Genomic DNA, 18,382 nt, shown 5'->3' on the forward strand with positions numbered 1-18,382 from the left:
ACTCATGGCCCACGAATTTGATATGGAGGGTGTCTTAATAAAGACAATCAAAAGTATTTGTACTTCATGTGTAAGTTGTTCATTTGTTTGGCTATTGGTTAAAGGTGCAAGTTGCAACACAATATTGATTATTGAATTATCATTGATCTAGTTCAGTCTTAACAATCACTTAAATTTAAGAATGATCTCTTATCTAGCTTGATGACTCGGCATTTTTGCTTACTTTGTTGTTCTAATTAGAGATGGCTAGAAGGGCCATGGGTCATATTAGATTGTGTAGAAATGCAGCAAATTAGCTTTAGATGCCCCCAAAAATGGAGGACCCCCAGACCCCCCAAAGTTATGTCACCCCCCACTTCGCCTGATTTAATTTAAAAGCATTGTTTCATAGGGTATTTGACCTAAATCAGAGTCCCATCAGTCCCATTTACTGTGTAGGATAAGATGACATAGGCTTACGCGGTTGCTGTTATTGATAGTGGTCAAAGAAGATGGATGAAAGGATATGAATGGGCGTGGGAGTGATATAGAACATTTATTTTGTCATTTGCAGTACAAAAGGTCTTTATTCATGTTTTTCTTTTACGTTTTTAAATAGAATAAGATACAAATGCAGCAAAGTAAGACCAGTCAAGGTGGCTGTCTTTCCTTGTGAATAATAAACTAAATTAGTAATTTACAAAAAATAAATTGAAATGCATTACAATATGAATAGGCTACACTATGTGAGAATAACAGTTATGTTTGTATGCTGAGCATATATGTTTTACATGTCAAGCTGTGCAATGAATGGAATACAAATTTCAATTTCCATGTGTTTGTCACTCACTGTGACAAAAGACTCAGCATTTATGGTAATGTGCTGAAGGAACCGAAATGACCTTGGTGTGGATGGCATTAATGAGGTGAATTATGGAGTCAATCCAGGACTGGATATCAGCGTTGTGCTGCTCAATGGACATTTCAGCAAAGAGGTCTTCGAGCTTGAGTTTGACAGGGTGGAAGTATTCTCTGATGATTCTCTTGGCTTCCTTGATTTGCTGTGTGATATCAGACATGGCACAGGAGTTGATGGTGCCGCTGTAGACCCTCATCCACATGGTGAGTTTCTCCACATCCTGGGATTTCAGGGAGACAATGAGCTCTTTGGTTTTCTCCACAGTTAAGCGCAGGAATACAGACAGCCTGCATATGATATCTTCCAGAGTGATATCTCAAACTTTCTTCACAATGACGATCAACTGCTCCTGTATCATCTCCATGATGGCCATCAAGTCATCCAAGATTTTTCTCCCGCTGACAAGATTGCTGGAGCCGGGGAGAGTGAATTCAATGTTTCTGATCTGTTCAAGGATAGCTGCACCGTAGGAGGTGAAGAATTCTGGAACCTTCCTGATAGCTTCCTCAACCAATTCAGTGAAGCATCCACTCAGTTTCTGGTAGGCCTCAAGATCGGACATTTTCCCCTCAAGTCCAGGTATCTGGAACTGGGTCTCTCTCAGGAACTTGATGGCAGCATCGAGCCAAACCTGAATGTTCTTCTGGTACTGCCTGAGGATGAACATCACGCTGACTGAGAGCTTTTCAGTGACCATGGTAACATCCATAACTGCAATGTTTTCCACAGCCCTCTTGTACATGACCTTGCCCTGATCCATGCTACTCTCAAGTTTGTTGGCCATCTTCTGGGGAGCAGACAGGATATCCTTGAATAGGAACTGCTGAAATGATCTCAGGCACATTCTCCTTCACTACCAGGAGCATCTCAGTGGGAACCTCCATATTCCAGGTGGTCTGAAGGTTTCGCTTCTCAGAGTTGATCACAGACATTTTCAGGGCCAAGATATCCACATCAGTGGTGGGTTCAGACTGCATGAGACAATGAAAACCGAACAGAAACAGAAATAGGAGATTGAAACAGGACTGTAACATGCTCTACATGGTTGTCATAAACGCATTGCAATAGTACTTATCAAGTCCTTGAAATATACATGAGTTTTACCGGGTATCTGCCGTATAGTCTTCCTCTCACTTGGGCTGTTTTTTTGGCCTGCAGCTGGACTCCGAGGATTCCGGCATTTGGAGAGGACACAGAGAGGATGATGAGGCCCTCCTGGCCATCTCCAAAGACCTCCTGGTTGACTTCCAGAGTCCAGAGGGTAGGGACATTGACCTTAGCTGTATTTGTGATGGAAGCATCCATACCTTCCCCATTGTGGCTGATGGTGCTGTCATGGCTGCCCTCAACACACATGGCTTCCAAATTCAGGATAGAGGCCAGTTTCACTCCATTGCTCCTGTTGAAGGTGCTGATGCCATCAATCTTGGCCTTCAGAACATCAAACTCAGAGGTGAAGCGTCAAATCAGACAATGATATCATCCTGATTGAGGAAGCCAGCATTTGCCTTCACTGTCAGCACAGCTGTCTTCATTGAGAACTCGTAGGTCAGGTCGCCGAAGACAGGGATCATGATATTGCTCTGCATTTTGGGCAGAGTGATTTTTGGCAGGGTCAGCTTGCTCAGAGCAGATGAAACGTGCATATTAGGCATTGAGATGAGACTGAAGTCCGGCACTGGAATGTTGAATCCAGACACCTCAATATTTAGCACTGGAACTGTGTATGCCGGAACATTGAGGGTTTTGGGCAGCTCAATGTTGTATTTTTCGTACTCTGCCTTTGCCTGGTCAAATGAGGTAAAGAGGAGGGCAACAGCCTTGTCCCTTCCAACGATCATGTTCTTGTTCAGACTCTTGGTGTGCTTGTTGATGGCTTTGAGAATTGGCTCCATGTCAATGGTGATAATCTCAGGGTTCTTCTTATATGTGAGCTTGGCATCCATGTCAAAGGTCTGCTGTGGTGTGGTCAAGAGCGCACTCAGACTAGTGTCCTCCCACAGAGAGAACTCAGTCCTACTGATGAATTTATCAGACCTTCTAGGAATGGTGATGGGCTCCCTCAATGCATCAAGATTTGCTTCTCCATTAATCTGGGTGAAGACTTGGATTTCCTGCTCACCGTTGTCCATTGTGAAGTAATGGGAGTATTTGTATTGGTTGAATCATGCCAGTCCAGTCCAGCTAGCCTGCTGCACTCCAGAGTTGAGAGTAATGGCAAAGTCATTCTGAAGATCAATCTTTCCAGTCAGTTTGGAGGGGAGTGCAACCTAGGTGTTTTCCTTGTTCTTGGTGTCAAGCACAAACTCATAGGGTGTAGCGACGAAGTTGATTGAGTTGGAAATAATTCCCTCAACTTCACCTACAAGCTCTAATGTGCAGATCCTGCACATTAGCCTCTGCATTCAGCTCAGCAACACTGCTCTTGATGAAGGGAGTTTCAGTCTCAGTGTTGGCTTCAGTGATGATGTGACTGAAAATGCCAGTTTCAACATTCACTTTATGCTTCAGTTTCAGCTTGTTGGTGTCAGATGCCCCAGTGAAGTCAAGTTTGACAGTGTTGAGGTTCATGACAATCTGCATAACGTACTTGTGGGTTCCTTCATCAGAGTAATCCTGGATGACAGATTTCCCGTTGCCCTCATTGGTGAGTGTCAGAGTGACAATGCCAGCTTCCAGGAGAGCAACAGCCTTCTGAGTCATGGCAGCCTCATTGAAGATGGTGAGAAGTGGCAGGTTTGTGGTTGTAGGTAGTCTCCAGTGTGGTAGAGACTCCATTCTCTATTAACCAGCTCAGCAGTGTAGGGCTCAGTGATGGCCTTGGCATTGGTCTTGAATGAAGCCTGGGCTGGTGCACTGTAGAAAGCAACTGTTCCCTGATGGTCCAAGGAGAAAGCGGTGTGCACAAACTTGATGTTCTCAGAGAGAGACATGCGGCTCATTTTGGGCAGAGCAATGTCAGCTTTGGCATCCAGGGTGTAGTCAAGCAGATCAGAGTTAGAATTGGCCTGAGAGTTGAAGATAAATTAGAACTCTGGCGTCATTTGGCAGTTGTGCCGTTTCGGAACTCTACAGTGGTGCTCATGCTGTAGTCAGGTGAGGTGACTGAACCCTCCGTTGAGTTTTCCGAAACAGGGGACCCTGCTCAGTTCGATGAGTTTCTGTTTCAGCTCTTCTGCGAATGTGTTATAATTGAAAGACGTGATCTTCTCAAAATATACACTCATGTCGTTTACCATTTGCTTGAAGTAAAAGGCATTCAGTTCATTTACAAATTTGTTCACGTGTGCCATGATTTTCTTCAGCGGGGCTTGGATATCAATAGACTTAAGATCATTGATTGCTGACTGAATGTGTTCTCATAGCTGGTGGGACTTCATGATTTCCACATCCTCATCCATGATGTTCTAAACCATCTTTTCAACCTCATAATTGGACAGGATCTCATCAATTTTTGGTGTAAATAGCATTCATCTTGCCAGTGATGTCATTTTTCTTGATCCAACTCACAACGGTGTCCCTGATTAACTTCAGGACGCTCATGATTTATTCAGTGGGAATTTTGGCCATCAGTGTAGGAATGTGGCTTTCAAGGGAGTTGATGAAGTTCTTCAGGTCCTGAATGAATAGGTTGATGTCGAAGCTCTCAACAACTTGTTTCAGTTCACTCACTTTTCCCTGGATCTTGGCTCTGATTTCATACTTGGTGTCAATATCCAGCAGCAGGCCTTTGCTCTTCTCCATCGTCATCATCATCATTGCAATTTTGACTTGTTAAATGACTGCAGGCATATGCTCAACAAAAGGCAGCTGAATGAAATGGCTGTCACTATTCTTCTTGTACTTCAGGGAGCCAGAGATGGCATATTCCTGGTTTTCACTGGCCTTGTTCAAGATGGTGGTGAAGACAGCTCCTGTCATATCCATTCCCATAATTTCAGCATTGTTCATGGCGCTAAGTTCCTGGTTGAATTCATGGTTTTTCAGTTTGGATGTCATCTTTATTGAGGCATACTGCTCCTGAGGAGTCTGACTACTGGTGATCTTGTTGTCCAGGTTGGTCTCGACGGAGTCTCCATTTTCCAGCAGGAGGGTGGTAGAGGCGCTGCAGGATTTCAGTCCTTCACGGCGTAGTGTGTTACTAATTGTTTTCTTGGTGACTATGGTCCCAGCTGCCTTGAGATCATTGACAAGATCCTCCCGTGTAGTTCTGGGCTGATTCCTCACCATTCTCATGATCATTCCAACTCCACGAGGTGAGATCTTGCATGGAGCCCCAGACCGAGGGATATTGACAGTTTTTTTGTGTTTCTTCCATTTGCGAATAATCACACCAACTGTTGTCACCTTCTCACCAAGCTGCTTGGCGATGGTCTTGTAGCCCATTCCAGCCTTGTGTAGGTCTACAATCTTGTCCCTGACATCCTTGGAGAGCTCTTTGGTCTTGGCCATGGTGGAGAGTTTGGAATCTGATTGATTGATTGCTTCTGTGGACAGGTGTCTTTTTTACAGGTAACAAGCTGCGGTTAGGAGCACTCCCTTTAAGAGTCTGCTCCTAATCTCAGCTCGTTATCTGTATAAAAGACACCTGGGAGCCAGAAATCTTTCTGATTGAGAGGGGGTCAAATACTTATTTCCCTCATTAAAATGCAAATCAATTTATAACATTTTTGACATGCGTTTTTCTGGATATTTTTGTTGTTATTCTGTCTCTCACTGTTCAAATAAACCTACCATTAAAATTATAGACTGATTCTTTCTTTGTCAGTGGGCAAACGTACAAAATCAGCAGGGGATCAAATACTTTTGTCCCCCACTGTATATGCTTTTGATAAGGTTATAAAAAAATATAAAAGGTTAAAAAAAGTTAGGAGAAAACGTTTACCTTCAGATGTGAAAGCAAGGAGTTCAATTGGACTGTCAGCGACCACCTTAAACTGAGCAATGTAGCTGGGGTACTCCAGAGTTGTTGCCACCAGAGACCATGCCCTCCCAGTTGTAGTAGTTGCTCTTTTCCTTAGTAGACACTTCGAACATTCCGAAGAGTGGCACAGAAAGGTCATAGTTGGAGGGGATGGAGAAGGTGGGGACCTGGACATCCTTGGGGGCAAGCTCATGACCGACCTGGGGCACAGACAGACTTGGGTGATCAGCATGGCAGGGATCCTTAACTCCTCAGATGACATTCGAGTGGCATGGGGATGGTGATGATGACACGGTCCTTGTTGAACTGGTATTTGAATGTGCTCTCACTGTTGAAAGAATGCAAATAGTTTATTACTATTAATGAGATGTCTACTATGGATGGACTCTTTGGACAATGACATCACATAGATTACCAGGCAAAAGAAATTGGACAAAAGAATAGTTAACTTCTTTCAGATGTACTTACGATTTCAGGTACAGTCTCTCGGGCATAGCGGGCATTGCCAGCTCTGGCATGTTGTCCTTCAGTGTCATAACCATGGGAACATCAATGGTGATCTTGTCCATCCAATTGTTGCCGGCCTGTTAAAAAATGTTCTGCATTTTGTTATGTGTTTCTCCGCCACCATTGGTTTAACTTCTATGAAAGAATAAAAAATGAAAAGAATTGAGGTGACTGTGTGAAAAGGATTTAGGTGTTATGTCTTACCTCAAGAGACTTGATGAAGATGTGACGCAGTTTCATGTCTGTCCTGACCACCTGCTGGTCCAGAATGTCCTCAGAGAGCTGCTTCAGCCAAGCCTGAAGGGCTTCGGTGTAAGGGATGAGATTCTGGATCTCGGAGCCCATGTTGGACACCAGCTGAACCTGAACCTTGTTCTCATCTAAAAGGAACACATGCTGTATTATTAGTGCATTCAACTTTGAAGCCATTTTGTTGTCTTGCTTCTTTTGTCTTGGTTGAATTCATACAAGTGAAATAAACATATCACATAAAGATCAGCCCTCCACCCCACACAGTGGTGTGTTACTAATTTGTAGAATTAGCGTACCATATTTTAAAATGACTCCCTGAATGCAGGTGGTCTCGGGGAGCTTGACATCGCTCCTGAGCTCCAGGGTGAGTTCCTCTGCACTCTTCATGGTGGCAATTATAGCTGCGTCAGTCTTGGGTGCAGGAACAACCAGCTGGATGTGCACCATACTGTCGGTCATGGTCTCAAGCCTGGAGGAAAGAAAACCATCAGAATCTCTTAGTGATTCAATTCATTTCCAACGTGTGCTGATCTATGAAGACAAGGACCAATGAATGTGGCTAATGGAGAGGGATTTTGTGATTACTTACTTGGCGCGGCCAATCAGAGACAGCTGAGGGATGTTCTTGTTGGTGATGTCAATGGTGATGGACTTTCCATTGGCTGTGCTGTCGGTGAGATCAACCCTGATTCCTGCCTCCACATCGTAGTTGGGGATCTGGATGTTTGTGGTCAGGACGTTCCTGTTCCTGTTGTACTTCATGGTGGTGGTGGCCTCAGTGGGATCAGCACCTAAAGAAACAAGGAGGAGGAGAGTGTTTAGCCCAGAGGGCAATTGGTTTTGCCGCAAAGGAGCATAAAAAACAACATTGAACATAAAAAATCCATGAGGATCACAATGCCACACAGTTATACTGAATACAATGAGCTAGTATATCAAGTCATAGGGCTGACAGCCATCAATACAAATACACACCATGACCAAAAGTATGTGGAGACCTGCTCATCAAACATCTCATTCCAAAATCATGGGCATTAATACGGAGTTGGTCCCCCTTTGCTGCTATAACAGCCTCCAGTCTTCTGGGAAGGCATTCCACTAGATGTTGGAACATTGCTGCAGGGACTTGCTTCCATTCAGCCACAAGAGCATTAGTGAGGTCAGGCACTGATGTTGGGCGATTAGGCTTGGCTCGCAGTCGGCATTCTAATTAACCCAGAAGGTTTTCGATGGCGTTGAGGTCAGATGAAATGCTCAGCCTGCACCCCTTCTACTCTTGCTCGCGTGTTCATATCTCGTTCGCTTCGGTCCTGCGATTTCGCCATTCTTTAGCGTTGACAGCTCGTTGGAGCTGTCGAAACGAAATAAATCTTACCGTAATAGGAAACCGTAACAAAAATAAATCTTACCGTAATAGGAAACCGTAACAAAAATAAATCTTACCGTAATCTTACCGTAATAGGAAACCGTAACAAAAATAAATCTTACCGTAATAGGAAACCGTAACAAATCACCCAAACAATGCAATGAGTAACACATTAATAATACATTGATATAGAGGAGAGCTGTTCAACCCACGCAAACACAAGTTCAAGTCAGTCAAGTTCTTCCACACCAATCCCGACAAACCGTTTCTGTATGGACCTCGCTTTGTGAACAGGGGCATTATCATGCTGAAACAGGAAAGGGCCTTCCCCACAGAATCGCACAGAATCGTATAGAATGTAATTCATGCTGTAGGGTTAAGATTTCCCTTCTCTGGAACTAAGGGGCCTAGCCCGAACCATGAAAAACAGCCCCAGACCATTATACCGCATCCACCAAACTTTACAGTTGGCACTATGCATTGGGGGCAGGTAGCGTTCACCTGACATTTGCCAAATCCAGATTTGTCCGTCGGACTGACAGATGGTGAAAGCGGGATTCATCACTCAAGAGAACACATTTCCACTGCTCCAGAGTCCAATGGCGGCGAGCTTTACACCCCTACAGCTGACGCTTGCCATTGTGCATGGTGATCTTAGGCTTGTGTGCGGCTGCTTGGTCATGGAAACCCATTTCATGAAGCTCCCGACGAACAGTTCTTGTGGTGACGTTGCTTCCAGAGGCAGTTTGGAACTTGTGTGGACTACCACTTCGCGGCTGAGCCGTTGTTGCTCCTAGATGTTTTCACTTCACAATAACAGCACTTACAGTTGACCGAGGCAGCTACAGCAGGGCAGAAATTTGCCTAACTGACTTTTTTGAAAGGTGGCATCCTATGACGGTGCCATGTTGAAAGTCATTGAGGTCTTCAAGAAGGTCATTCTACTGCCAATGTTTGTCTATGGAGATTGCATGGCTGTGCGCTCGATTGCATACACATGTCAGCAATGGGTGTGACTGAAATTGCCAAATTCACTAATTAGCGGTGTCCACATAATTTTGTATATATAGTGTATGTATATACAGTAGGCCTACTAGTGATCGACATTAGCAGCAGCAAAAAAGCAGAGCAAGCCAAAGTTGCGTAATAATTAAAGTGTTCTGTGCATTCTTAGCAGTGGTGTAAAGTACTTAAGTAAAAATACTTGAAATTACTACTTAAGTAGTTTTTCACGGTATCTGTACTTTACTATTTATATTTTTGACAACTTTTACTTCACTACATTCCTAAAGACAATTTTGTACTTTTTACTCCATGTCACGCTCTGACCTAGGAGAGCTGTTTAGTCTCTGTTTAGTTAGGTCAGGGTGTGATAGGGGGTGGGCATTCTAGGTTTTTGTTTTCTATGTTTTGGCCGGGTATGGTTTCCAATCAGAGGCAGCTGTCTATCGTTGTCTCTGATTGGAAGCCATACTTAGGCAGCCTTTTTCCCTTGGTTTGTGTGGGTAGTTGCTTTCTCTTTAGTTTGTAAACCTGATGGAACTGTTGGCTGTCATTTTGTTATTTTGTCTAGTGTTCGTTTCCATTCAAATATATAACGATGAGCACTCTACATGCTGCGCCTTGGTCTCCTCTATATGATGCCTGTAACACTCCATGCATTTTCCCTGACATGCAAAAGTACTCATTACCTTTTGAAATTTTAGCAGGACAGGAAAATTGTCTAATTCACACACTTATCAAGATAACATCCCTGGTCATCGCTACTGCCTCTGAACTGGCAGACTCACTAAACAGTGTGAGTGTTGGAGCCTGCCCCTGGCTATCCATAAATTAATAAAACAAGAAAATGGTGCCTTCAGGTTTGCTTAATATAAGAAATTTGAAATTATTTATACTTTTACTTTTGATCCTTAAGTAAATTTAAAACTAAATACTTTTAGACTTTTACTCAAATAGGATTTTACTTGGTGACTTTCACAATTACTTGAGTCATTTTCTATTAAGGTATCTTCACTTTTACTCAAGTACGACGATTGGGTACTTTTTCCACCACTGATTCTTAGATAATCTCATCAACAACATATGAACAATGTGCTGACTAAAACAAAAATCATCATCATCAATATCAACAACAACAACATATTACCATTGTCATCCTCAACATCATCCTAATCCCTAGCCTATCTTCTTCTCTTCCCTGTATTCAAAATGGCAATGGTCATGGGGTTAAAGGAGTTATTGTATCTGTTAGTCTTAATAGTGGGTCATCTAAACAGGAAGCCAGAGTGTAGGTCCTGGAAGTCATAGTGTAGGGGGTGGGCACAGTCAAACAGGATGGATTCTTCCTTCCTCACCACTTATCTGTTGTACGGATCAGACTGACTACTCTGCTGGACTCCTTTCACCTCTAGCTAGTGCATTTTTTCTTTGACACCTAGGTTGCCGTACCAGCAAATCAAAGAAAATGTTAAGGCAGACTTAATGTATGACTTATAAAAGAGATTCGTCAAGGTCCTGTCTACCTGGAACTTTGCCAGTTTCCTGTGACAAAAAAAGGCATTGATTGCCCCTCTTACACAACATGTCAGTGTTACACTCAAAGTTCAATGTATTATCAATCATTGTGCCAAGATACTTGTATTTGTCTACAGTGTCTACCACCTGGCCCTTGATGATAGGGTTCTGAGGGGTAGGGGGTTGATGCCTCAAATCAATACAGCTGCAAGAATGCAACAATGTACAAAATCATCAACAACAGGTCCGTGGGCAGTTTCATCGGCATGAAGGAGACTGACTATTACAGTCGTCCATTTTAGTCATCCAACTTCAGTATGTGTCGGTTCTCGTACTGGCTAGGACAATCATCAGTGTATAAGATATAGAGGAATGCTGAGAGGACACACCCCTGGGGTGAGCCTGTTCATGACAGCTCCCCTGACAAGTACCCATTCACACTTACCCTCTGGATTCTGTTGGTTAGAAAGTCAAGAATCCAGCCCACTACATGAGAGCCTACACCAAAATGATTAGTGAGTTGGTTCACTAACAGGTGGTGTTGAATGGTGTTAAAAGCAGAACTCTAGATGTTTGCATAGAAGGTCAAGTAGTGTGGCAGTAGCATCCTGTACACACCGTTTAGCCCTATATGCAAACTGAAACGGATTAAGAAGGTACAACACCTTATCCAAAATCTCCTTCTTAATCAGTTTCTCAAAGGACATGACCGAGGAGGGCAAGGTGACTGGTCTGTAGTCATTAAAAACCTTTAGGTGGTTGTTTTTGGCGACTGCGATCACAGTAGACTGTTTCCATAGATTTGGTACCCTCTGCTGGCTGAGTGACAACTTAAAGACATAATTAAAGATAGGGTCTAGTTGCTCTGCTCAGGTGAGCAGGCGGCTAGCTATGTTTTAAGGGCCGAGGCTCTTTCTAGGTTTGCTCCGTCTAAAGGTGTTAACCACACAAAGTGAGCTGATTCATACCACTGCTATATATTGCTGATAAATACCAAAGCATGAACCAGGGACAATGTAGTGCTTAGACAGATATGTTCCTAACCTCTTTTCTCAGGATCATCATCACAGTGTCAACCTTTTGACGTCCCTCCTTGCCCTCGCTGAGGAGCTCATAGGCGAAGGTGGCAGTGTACTCCGAGACCTTGCCAGTGCGCTGGATGTCAACAGCAAACCTAAGAGAGAGACTGTTGTTTAGTATGATGCTAGTGTGACCTTCAAATATGGAAGATTAGCAATAACCTTCGATAAACACATTCAAACTCCCTCAAATGTTGTACTTACTTCGTCTCTCCATTGAGAGGGAAATAGAGAGCGGCAGCGTTGTCACCAGCGATGTTGTAACGGACGGTGGTGCAGTACTTCACTCCAGAGAAGAGAGGGCTGCAATTCATGACATTGGTCCTGCCCTCATCCATGGGGGGGGATCAGAGTAGCCTGACCAGAGGTCACTGTCAGCATTCTGTTACTGTTGTTGAAGAAGTGCAGATGAACAAAATCACTGACAAATCATATGACTTTTGATACATTTACTCAATAGAAAACAAGCAATTTTTGTTTTACTTTTTGAGTTACATTTTCTTTTGCCTGACTCTGGTGAGCTGGGTGGAGCCCCGAGGAGCGGGAATTCTCAGCTTGATCTGGTTCTGCTCCATGGTGATCTTGGCATTGGCGGCGCTCTTGTGGTACATGTTAGTGTGAATCTCCACAGCGGAGATGACGAACTCTGGGATGTGGACTCCCATCTGGGTGACGAACTCCACTCCCACAGAGGGCATGAAGGACACTTCCTGCTGTTAAAACATAGCAGTGAGAGGTACATTAGAAAACTTGGTTATATGTATAAATGCTTATAAATATTTCATATATTATTATTATTACCTATGTTATAAATGCTTGAAAATGTTTATAAATGTTTACAAACTATGTGATACAAATGTATAAATAGTATAAAAAACTACTGTTACTGAAAACTAAATACAAAATTTAATTAGTATTTGAGGTCACTCCAATACCTTGACTTTGTTGTTCTTAAGCCATTTTGCCACAACTTTGGAAGTGTGCTTGGGGTCATTGTCCATTCGGAAGACCCATTTGCGACCAAGCTTTAACTTCCTGACTGATGTCTTGAGATGTTGCTTCAATATAGCCACATCATTTTCCTTCCTCATGTTGCCATCTATTTTGTGAAGTTCACCAGTCCCTCCTGCTGCAAAGCACCCCCAGAACATGATGCTGCCACCCCTGTGCTTCACAGTTGGGATGGTGTACTTCGGCTTTCAAGCCTCCCCCTTTTTCCTCCAAACATAACGATGGTCATTATGACCAAACAGTTCTATTTTTGTTTCATCAGACCAGAGGACATTTCTCCAAATAGTACGATCTTTGTCCCCATGTGCAGTTGCAAACCGTAGTCTGGCTTTTTATGCCGGTTTTGGACCAGTGGCTTCTTCCTTGCTGAGCAGCCTTTCAGGTTATGTCGATATAGGACTCGTTTTACTACGGATATAGATACTTTTGTACCTGTTTCCTCCAGCATCTTCACAAGGTCCTTTGCTGTTGTTCTGGGATTGATTTGAACTTTTCGCACCAGAGTACGTTCCTCTCTAGGAGACAGAACGCGTCTCCTTCCTGAGCGGTATGATGGCTGCATGGTTCCATGGTGTTCATACTTGCGTACTATTGTTTGTACAGATGAACGTGGTACCTTCAGGAGATTGGAAATTGCTCCCAAGGATGAACTAGACTTGTTGAGGTGTACAATTTTTTCTGAGGTCTTGGCTGATTTCTTTTGATTTTCCCATTATGTCAAGCAAAGAGGCACTGAGTTTGAAGGTAGGCGTTGAAATACATCCACAGGCACACCTTCAATTGACTCAAATTATGTCAATTAGCCTATCAAACTTGTAAAGCCATGACATCATTTTCGGGAATTTTTCTAGCTGTTTAAAGGCACAGTCAACTTAGTGCATGTAAACTTCTGATCCACTGGAATTGTGATACAGTGAATTATAAGTGAAATAATCTGTCTGTAAACAATTGTTGGAAAATGACTTGTGTCATGCACAAAGTAGATGTCCTAACCAACTTGCCAAAACTATAGTTTGTTAACAAGAAATTTGTGGAGTGGTTGAAAAACGAGTTTTAATGACTCCAACCTAAGTGTACGTAAACTTCTGACTTCAACTGTATGTCAAAGTGTGTAAAGTATGTAAGTTGTTAAAAGCACTGTTTGTGTGGGTGTCTCTAACATTGCCAACAGACAAAGAGCTGTGAATGGATCCGTAAATAGCATTTTTTATATAAAAGGTCTAACAATTCTTAATGAAATGTATTTAGACTATTATTTGCTAAAAGTAAATATGTTTGTTCATAGAAACCTTGTTATGGTTCCACCTGCTGGCCATTTATGTTACCACAACTTAGAACCTCATTTAATGGGATAACTGGGAAGAGAGCTGCAGTCATGTAAATGCAACCGGTGGAACTGACTTTCATAGACGCCAAGCAGAGGTCGCGTTTTCAACCGTGTCCTTTTTATTTCATATCTTACGTTTTGTTTTCATTTAGCGTTTTTGTTGAGTCATTTTGTGCTGTTTTTTAGTTTGCTTTTTCTTATCATTTATCGTTCGAATCTTTTCAAATAACCTGCTTACGATCAATGTCTTCATTACCCAAACCTTAGAACTGAGTGACAAACTAGACCTTGTGAGTAATAAATGTGTGAATAACTGCAATCAAGAACTCTCAATTTGTTTTATTGGAGGTTTTGGATTAATTGGAAATGAGTTGGAACCTCCCAGCTAACAATTATAGGGAGAGAGAACGTTTTGTAATGTTACCTGTAATGTACCCATAGTGCTTTTAGTTGGGGGAACATTCTATGTTAGCAAAAACATTCTGAGAAACTGTTTTGCATGTTTTGGTGTTAAAATTAGGAGAACATTTCATTAATGTCAAGAAGAACTTGTCTAGAACATGGTTACAACATACAACATTAATGTTCTGGACGCATTTTATGGGACGTGGTGAGAACATTTATGTGTCCAGTTTTCTAAGGGTTAGGAGAATATTCCATCAACATCCCACCAAACATACACAGAACATGGTTGCCATGCTCTCAGAATGTAAGATATTAATGTTCTAGACACGTTTCATGGGAACGTTGCTCGACCACTTCTGTGTATCAGTTGTCAGGACGTCACTTGATGGTCCCAAAGAAACATTCTACCAAAAAAATCTAATTCACATTACGCCTCGTTTCTGTTGCCAAGCCCATCATGGACCTGATTGGTGAACCTGTCTATTGGCAAGGTAAGGGATACCTACACACAGTGCTTTCATCATACATATTTTACACACTTTGACATACATGATTACATTGTGCATTTTCATTTATACAATAATTATGATTCAACATGTCTTCACCTGGGATTTGAACTCACAACCTCTTGGTTCATGACATTCAGATCTTCCTGCTATACCACCATGTCAGTCAATTAGCAGTTAAAAATAGTCTATTGACGCACCCAAACATCAACGTAAGTTACAAATCTGCATCAAAATCATTCAATTTAAGCTGGAGATGTGTTTTTTGCATGGCCTGTGTCACAATCCACCACATCTGCCTATGTTGGCCTTCCGCATCTGAGGTGGAAGGTGCTACAGCGACACAATGTGTCTTTGTGAACGAACACGTCCCCAGATGTTAATGTTTTACTTAATTTTCTCTGTTCATTCAAACATGGAAAAAGAGTAATACTCTCAAAGGCTTAATGCTCTTTTTACAGACACTATTTTGGGAAACAATGCAAAGAAGGGTTGCCAAATAAGAACGCGGGTAAGCCTTTTTATAAAAGTAGTTTCTGTGTAACACTAGGTTTATTACTCCTGTATTACTCCTGGTGCATACATGGCCTTATTACGTGTTTGAAGCAGGGGCGGAAATCCCAGGGGGGACGGGGGGGACACGACCCCCCCATCCTGGGAAAACTATGAAATTTAAATAATATTAATAATACACAATGAAAGCAATTGTGCTGATTATAGACACTTAATAGAGCGTTTTTAAGTTTCAAAAGATTGCGACCCCCCCACCCTTTGCCTCACAATGGTTTGATCCACTGCCAGTTCCTTAGCTTGCTAGGTAACGTAGAGGTCGTATCTACTGTCTGAAAGGCACTCAATGCACGTAACTGACGTGAGGTTAATCCAGTCAATCGCGCACACACACTAGCTGAATATGCAGAGCTAGCGCGCAAATATTAACTATTAAGCTAGCTAGTACCTATTCCATTTATGTGGCATCGTCAAAGATGGAATCTTTGCTATCGTCAATTTATTCCAAGATCAGCATGCATGTAAGTTAGTGCTTCAAAGTCCCTGTGATAAGGTTAGCAATAAACTGAACAGAACTACACTCTCTTCTACCATTGTTTTAAATATATTTAATGGTCTCGTTGCAAAAGCTAAATTGTCGCAAGGGAACTTTTATTTATATATTTTATTTCACCTTTATTTAACCCGGGTAGCAAAGATTATAGCAAACACCACTGAATTGGTGCTCACTAGCTTTGCAAATTCAGCTATTGTTAGAAGCCAGCCAATATGAAACAAACGATTAAAATTACAAAAGGTTTGTAACAGAAGTTGTCATGGAGAGAAGACCAAGGCGCAGCAGGTATGTGAATACTCATATTTAATTTCAAATAAGGAGTAAAGCATCCACTTAACAAAACAATAAAGGTGACAACAGCAACAGTTCTGTAGGCTATAAACGCAGTGCAAAAACAACCACCCACAACCCCAAAGAAAAACACACATACCTATATAGGACTTCCAATCAAAGGCAACTCAACACACCTGCCTTCAATTGGAAGTCCCAATCAAGAACACAATCATTCACATACAAAAACTGCCACGTCCTGACCCCAAAACGAATACAATAGCTCCATCTGCTGGTCAGGACGTGACAAGGTTGCAGCGTATGTTGTGTAAATGGTGAACTCATACAGCTGTCAACTCTTGTCACTGCAATCCGTTTCACATTTGCTAGCTACCTTTTAGATCGAAGCCCATATAGAATGATAGAAGATAAGATGATAGAAGCCCATCTCCTACTGTAAATAACCTACATACTGTGTGTGTGTAGCCAACCAGGTAGAAAAATTGCAGAAAAATGGCAGAAAAAAGACGGACATCAGAGTATTTTTCAGTACACCAAAACGCAAAGTAAGAACCCGAGTAGCCTAATATCTCAGACTAGTTGATAAAATGTTCATAATAAAGAAGTGAAATGCTAATGGAATGTTTCACAATGATGTCATTAGGCAGAGCAGGCAACAGATGGCACACAGACAGCAGAGTTGGGGACAGATATGCAGGGACAGACTGGCAGAGACAGGGAGTCTCAGGTAAGTTTGTTGAGTCTTTGTTTGGCAACATTATGAAAGGTTCTCAATTTTTTTTACTTGTAAAATAGGAACATAATTGGAAAATGCCATGGATACACCCACTCTCAACTTAAACTGGTGACTGAACTAAGATTTGTTAAAGGCAATGGTATTGCTGTTGTGATTAGTTGTGTAGTTTTGGGTACCGGTAGTTAGGAGTACGGCAAACACCTTATTTCTTTGGTTCCTCAATATACATTTACCATATTAAACGTAGGCTTTGTGTTACAGCACTACTTTTGGTGTCCCCCTCAGGAATTGCTCGAGAAAATTTAATGTAATTGTCCCCTCCAAAGTTGATATCAGATTTTCGCCCCTGGTTTGAAGGGGTACAGTTCAGATTTTATATGAATTATATGAATATGCATGACTTGAGACTGATGCATTTATTTACTGTGTTCTATTAGGCCGAGATGCACGGTCGAGAGTTCTTGCAAAGGATGAGACAGACATTTGGAGAGGAAGAACACGATGGTCACTCTGATGGAGCTCTAAAGTTTCTCTGTTGAGATGGGAGAACCTTCCAGAAGGACAACCATCACTGCACCACTCCACCAATCAGGCCTTTATGTTGGAGTTTGCCAAAAGGCATCTAAAGACTCTCAGACCATGAGAAACAGGATTCCCTGGTCTGACAAAACCAAGATTGAACTCTTTGGCCTGAATGCCAAGCATTACATATGGAGGAAACCTGGCACCATCCCTAAGGTGAAGCATGGAGGTGGCAGCAACATGCTGTGGGGATGTTTTTCAGCAGCAGGGACTGGGAGACAAGTCAGGATCGAGGCAATATGAACGGAGCAAAGTACGGGGACAATTTAATCCATTTTAGAATAAGGCTGTAACATAACAAAATGTGGAAAAAGTCAAGGGGTCTGAATACTTTCTCCCGAATGCACTGTACCTATCCAGGCATTGTAAGATCTGGCAAGTTTCAGGGCCTGGGCAGCAGAACACCCCAGTAATTATGCTCTTAGATCTGCTCATGCATGAAATACACATTGACACAATCACCCAGCCCAAAACGGGAGGTTTAAAAAAACACTGACATAGTTTAGCACAATTTTCCAAAGTCCCAGAGCATGTCTTTAATTATTTAGTATAGTAAAGTATTCCGAACTTCTTATAACATTAATAGTGAGTGTAATTGGCTACGGTTGCAGGACTAAACCTGAAGTTTAAACAAATCCAGAATGTGCAATTAAATACCCACACCTATCAGCTAACCTGCCATTTGACCACATATTTGACCCAGCAGTTACAATTACGTTCCCACTACTGTATCTGTATATGAGTGTGGATTGTTCTATATCCAAGCATGAGTGGCCTATTGGACATACATATTCGAGTATTTATTATTGTACGCCCGTACATAAATACACAGATTCCATTGACGGAAAATGCTCGTTTATTATAGTCTAGCAAATGACACTCGAAGGCAGCTAAACTAAAAACGACTGCAATTCG

At 42.2% G+C, this 18,382-nt stretch overlaps 1 pseudogene; it reads right to left on the reverse strand.

The window, feature by feature from the left end:
• Positions 1-842: 842 nt before the first annotated feature.
• Positions 843-12,241, reverse strand: LOC106607548 (apolipoprotein B-100-like; annotated as a pseudogene).
• Positions 12,242-18,382: the final 6,141 nt, after the last annotated feature.

Source organism: Salmo salar, chromosome ssa06, assembly GCF_905237065.1.
Source record: "Salmo salar chromosome ssa06, Ssal_v3.1, whole genome shotgun sequence".
NCBI lineage: Eukaryota > Metazoa > Chordata > Actinopteri > Salmoniformes > Salmonidae > Salmo > Salmo salar.